Below are 6,566 nucleotides of genomic sequence, written 5' to 3' on the forward strand. Positions count from 1 at the left end.
TCAGGGATTTCCCGCGACCCCGCACGATCAAGGGGCACCAGGAGTTCCTGGGCATGGTAAATTTTTACCACCGCTTCGTGCCCCATGTCGCCCAGCTCCTCCGCCCCCTGCACGAGGCCCTCCGGGGCAAGCCGGGCAAAGGTGACATCGCCTGGTCAGAGCCGATGGCCGCGGCGTTTGCGGGCGCAAAGCTGGCCCTGGCCGACGCTACCATGCTGGCGCACCCGGCGCCCAATGCGCCGATCGCCCTCACCACCGACGCGTCGGACTACGCGGTGGGTGCGGTGCACGAGCAGTGGGTGCGTGGTGCTTGGCAACCGCTGGCGTTTTTTAGCCGGCAGCTTCGCCCGCACGAACGCCGCTATAGCACCTTCAACCGCGAGCTGCTCGGGCTCCACCTGGTGGTCCGACACTTCCGCCATCTGCTGGAGGGCCGCCCGCTCACGGCTTTCGTTGACCACCAGCCCCTTGTGTTCGCGATGGCCAAGGTCGCCGAGCCATGGTCGGCACGGCAGCAGCGTCACCTCTCTGCCGTGTCCGAGTATACGACGGACATCCGTCACGTGGTGGGTAAAGACAACCCGGTGGCGGATTGCCTTTCCCGGTCCGTCACGCATGCGGTCCACCTCGGGATCGACTATGCCCGGATGGCGGAGGACCAGACCGCCGACCCCGGCGTCCAGGCCTTGCAGACCACCATCACGGGCCTCCGCGTCACCGAGATGCCGTTCGACGCCATGGGCGCGGCCCTCCTGTGCAACGTCTCCCTCGGCCGGCCTCGCCCCATCGTGCCCGCTGGCTGGCAGCGCCCGGTGATCGACGCCATCCACGGCCTGTCCCACCCGGGCACGAAGGCCTCCCAGAAGCTCGTCGCGGCGAAGTTCGTCTGGCATGGCCTCAGGAAGGACATCCGCGACTGGGCCAGGACGTGCCTCGCGTGCCAGCGCGCAAAGGTCCACCGCCACACCCAGGCCCCGTTGGCCCCATTTACGGTGCCTGAGCGTCGGTTCGACCATGTTCACATCGACTTGGTGGGACCTCTGCCCCCCTCGCGAGGGTTCACACACCTCCTCACCATGGTGGACCGCACCACACGATGGCCGGAGGCCGTGCCATTGGCGGTGACATCTGCGGCTGATGTGGCGCACGCCTTCATCACCACTTGGTTTGCCCAGTTCGGTGCCCCCTCGGACATCTCGTCCGACCGTGGCCCCCAGTTCACCTCGGAGCTCTGGGGCACGGTGGCGCAAGGGCTCGGCGTAAAACTACACCGCACCACGGCCTAGCACCCCCAGGCCAATGGCCTGTGCGAGCGCTTTCATCGCTCGATGAAGGCCACGCTCCGGGCCAGCCTCCGTGACGGGAGCTGGACCGACATGTCCGAATCCAGTTCTGGCCTATCAGTGGGATACAAAACATAAACTATTCAGCCTGGTGGAGATATGTGCTCTACCGAGTTCCGTTTTAGTTCCATATGCGGAGTTCTTTACAATGAGCCACGTTTGAATTTTCTCCATGGAGCGGTTTCGGAGATATAAAGGTGCAACGTTTTTCGGTTTTTCCAAGATGGCGCATGTACCCTGTGGCCTATGAAGTAGTAATTATCATTAAAATTCGACATGAGGAGGCGCTCCTATGGTGAAAATTTCGTGCCCATCAGACCAAGAGTTACAGAGAAAAAATAAATCAGATGGATTGGATGAAGCACTATACATGTCGAATTATGACCTCATAACGAAGGCACCAATGACATCATCATTAACATATCTTATTCCCCACGGGGAGTACTTGACAACGCACCATGTTTAATTTTCTGCATGGAGCGGTTTTGGAGATATAGAGGTGTAAAGTTTTTCGGTTTTTCTAAGATGGCGCCTGTACCACGTGACCTATGACATCATGATTATCATTAAAAATTCTACAGGAGTCGAACAGTCGCTATGCTGAAAAATGTATGTCCTATGCTGAAAAATGTATGTCCACCGGACGAACAGTCGCATAATTTTTGTTTTCATACTGATCGGATGAAGTGTTGTACTTGTTGAATTATGACGTCATAACGAAGGCACTGATGACATCATCACTAACATATCTTATTCCCCATGGGGAGTACTTGAGAACGCACCGTGTTTCAATTTTTTCCATGGAGCGGTTTCAGAGATAGAGGTGCGAAGTTTTTCCAAGATGGCGTCCGAACCACGTGACCTATGACGTCATAATGATGAATACAATAATTCTACAGGCGAAGGAGCTCCCTGTTGTGATTGGTACTACGTACTGCGTAGTGACGTCTGGGGGCGTGGCTTCAGTGGTGAATGGCGGCTCGTCATGATGGCCGTGTGCTCTGTGAGAGCTTGGTATCGTCTTTAATAAACCACTTCATTAAAGGAGATTCCTGAACTTACTACATGGTGGCAGCGCGGGATCGTGAAGATCAACAAGCAGTTTGACGTTTGGTCTTGTTTTTCTTTGCGGATTACCACGGCGGCACGTTCCGTGTTTTTTTCAACATGGCGAAGTTCCCGACAATGGACTGGTCCAGCTCGGACCTGGCGGAGACCTTCAAGTTATTCAAGCAACGAATGAACTTGGTGCTGTCGGACGAGGGTATCGATACTAAAGCCAGACAGGCCATCAAGATTCAGATTGCTGTGGGAGACGAAGGACTGAGGCGGATCAATGCATCGACTCTGAGTGAGGATGATAAAAAGGATCCGGATAAATTATATAAATTATTCGAGGATCAGTTGGACATTCATGTAAACTTTCGGATTCACCGGCTGGAAATGATGAGATTTCGGCAGCAAGAAGGAGAGTCCATTGATGATTTCGTCAACCGATGCCGACGGAAGGGAAGGTTGTGCAATTTCTCCGAAGCAGAACTCTCGGAACGGATTATCGAGTTGATTGTTGCGAGCACCCCACATGATGATTTTCAAAAGCATCTGCTCGACCAGGAGGTCGGGTACGACATGGACCTGGTTTTAAGTGAGGGACGCAAGTACGAAGCAATGGTAATCGGAAAGCAGGCCATCCAGAAGATGGAAGGGCCTTCATCGTCTGTGAATGCCATGACACATCGACAAAAGTGCAAAAAGTGTGGACTATCACATCCACCACGGAACTGCCCAGCATACAATGATTATTGTAAGTATTGTGGTGAACTGGGACACTGGGCCCGTTGTTGTGAAAATCCCAAACGAAGCACGAGATATGCTGATGGATACGAGTGGAGCCGCCGTCCTGCAATGGGTGGAAGAGGCCGTCGAGTCATCAGAAGCAAGTTGAGAGGTATGCTTCGGGGAAGTAACAATAATGGGACCTCGGTGAATGAAGTGTCAGGGTATTTTACTGAAGGCGATGATGATAGTTACGAAAGTGACACTGACACATATGAACACACCAAGCCATTTCACGTGATCAGGGTATCCGCACTGTGTATGAAGGAGACGAGGGATGAAGTGTACACATTGTTGAACATTGTATGCCCTGACATGAAAGGTGTATACAAACTGCAGTTGAAAGTGGATACAGGTGCGTCAGGGAATACTTTGCCAACACGTATTGTGAAGGACATGTATGGAAACAAATGGATGTCAAAACTGACTCCGCTTGGTGGGACCAAGCTCACTGCTTACAATGGCAGTGAGATCAAGTGTCATGGAATCCTCAAGCTTTTGTGTCGATATACAGACTCAGATTGGTTTTCAAGTACAGGTTCTATGTGGTTGAAGTACCTGGACCTGCAGTACTTGGACTACCAGCGTGTGAACGGCTCAACATCATCACCATAAACAGCATTGCTGGGCAACGGAGGACATTGCTGAAGGCTGCACCTCCAGCATCAAGGATTCCAAAACCAATGCGCCATGAGGAACAGGCCTACAAGGTGAATTCCGTGGATGATTTGAAAAGGCTGTTCCCGGACAGGTTTGACTGCATTGGGAATTTTAAAGGAAAAGTGAGGCTTCATCTCAAGCCTGATGCAAAGGCATCGATCGACGCACCAAGGAAGTGTAGTGTTCACATCAAAGGGAAGTTGAAGGAGGAACTAATGAAAATGGAAAAACAGGGTATCATCAGGAAAGTGGACTATCATACAGATTGGTGCTCTTCCATCTGTAATAGTGTAAAGAAAGATGGGAGCTTAAGAGTATGTCTCGATCCGAAACACCTGAACTCTTGGCTGAAGAGGTGTCCTCATAAAATACCGACATTAGACGAGCTGAACCCAGAATTTGCTGACGCCACAATATTCTCAAAATTAGATGCTCGGGCTGGTTATTGGGCTGTGCATCTGGATGAGGAAAGCCAGGATTTGACCACATTCCGCACACCTTTTGGGCGCTGGTGCTTCAAGAGATTGCCTTTTGGGTTATGTGGCAGCCAGGATCTGTTCCAGCAGGCCATGGACCGCATACTCGAGCAAGCACCAGGCTGTATTGGTATCTCCGATGATGTGGCAGTACCAGGACGAACTGAAGAGGAGCATGATCGTAATCTTCTGAACCTGATGAAAGTAGCACGAAGAGAGGGTCTGGTTTTCAACTCTTTGAAATGTATCATCAAGACCGACCGTATCAACTTCTTCGGCTCGATCTACAGCAAACAAGGAATCTCACCTGATCCTGGGAAGATCTGCGACATCCGGAAGATGCCCTCACCGCAGGATAAGGAAGACTTGAGCCGATTCATTGGACTGATGAACTATCTGTCACCACATATTCCCCACTTTGCGGATAAAGTGGCACCCCTCCGAGATTTACTGAAGAATGGAGTGCCATTCATGTGGCAGGAAGACCATCAGTTTGCATTTGAGCAACTGAAACAGAGTGTTGATGCAGATGCCTGTCTAACATACTATCATCATGACAAGGAGACAGTTTTGGAAGTAGATGCGTCACAGAAGGGACTAGGTGCATGCCTTTTGCAGGATGACAAGCCTGTTGCTTTTGCGTCACGTACTCTGACACCCACTGAGTCTGCATATTCAAACATTGAACGAGAAACCCTGGCCCTTGTTGCTGGCATACAGAAGTTCCATACTTATGTGTTCGGGAAACGCTTCAAGGTATACACAGACCACAAACCATTGGTCATGATCATCAGCAAACCGCTTACAAGCGCCCCTCCATGGCTTCAGCGCCTTCTTGTGAAAATCCAAGGCTACGATTTTGATCTGGAGTATAAGGCCGGCCGTGAGATGATGCTATCAGACACACTGTCGAGGCTACCGAACCCAGAGAACAATCAGGAACTGCAGTTGGACACACATGTAGATGGTATTGAGCTTGATGATGTGGATGATCATCATCGCTTTGACCTCATTGATTTCAGCTCAAGGAAACAGGACCAACTCGGAGAGTGTGGAAAGGCTGATAGAACCTTTCGAGCATTGCAGCAGGTTGTTCATCGAGGGTGGCCTGCTGGGATTACAGAGCTGCCTGTGGACCTATGTCCGTACTGGCCATACCGTGATGAAATTGGTATTTGTGACGGTGTTCTTTTCAAAGGTCGACAGGTACTAATTCCAGAGCAGCTACGGAAGGATATCCTCGACCAGCTCCATGAGGCGTACATGGGGATCGAAAAGACATAACGTCTAGCACGCGAATGTGTTTACTGGCCAAGTATATATCTGGACATTGAGAGAGCTGTCAGAACATGTAAGGCATGTCAAGAGAACCAACCAGAACAAAGGCGTGAGGCTATGATAGCTCATGAGATACCAGCGGTACCATGGGCAAAGGTAGCCAGTGATATGTGTGAGCTACACGGGCAGACCTACCTCTTGGTGATGGATTATTACACCAAGTACCCAGTTGTGAAGAGAATGGAATACACGACGAGCAGTGCAGTAGCCAAGGCCACATCGGAATGTTTCAGTATGTTCGGCCCACCTCTGGAGATCATATCGGACAATGGACCTCAATATGTGGGTAAGCCATACCGTGATATGTGTACCAAATGGAATGTAAAACACACGACAACATCGTCGAGGTATCCATGCAGTAATGGACTGGTTGAGAGACAAGTTCAAACAGTGAAGAACATGATCAAAAAGTGTATTAGATCAGGGAATGACATAGATATTGCACTACAACACCTGAGGTGCACACCTGTAGATTCCCACCTCCCAAGTCCAAGCGAAATGCTGTTCAACCGGCCAATATGCACCAACCTACCAAGTCGTCTGTTGGTTCCTGCACAACAAAGGCATCAGGAAATTCAGGAATGATTGAAGGAACGTGGAGACCGGATGGCGAAGCAATACAACAGAACGGCTGGGCCGCAATTACCTGAATTGGCTATTGGACATCGGGTTCGGATTCTGAACAAGGACACGCACCAATGGTACCCCGGGAAAGTTGTGGCTCGCTGTAATGAACCCCGCTCGTATATAGTACGGACGCCTAACGGGACGCATCTTCGAAGAACCAGGGCACACTTGCGTGAACTTCATCCACCCGATTGTGGCGCCAAGTGGAAGGACGAACCGACCCAACCAACACATCAAAGTCTACCAACTGCTCGACACGTACATTTCAACGACGCTTCAGCAATGG

Source organism: Myxine glutinosa, chromosome 2 (genome assembly GCF_964187855.1).
Source record: "Myxine glutinosa chromosome 2, kmMyxGlut1.1, whole genome shotgun sequence".
In the NCBI taxonomy this organism is placed as follows: Eukaryota; Metazoa; Chordata; class Myxini; order Myxiniformes; family Myxinidae; genus Myxine; species Myxine glutinosa.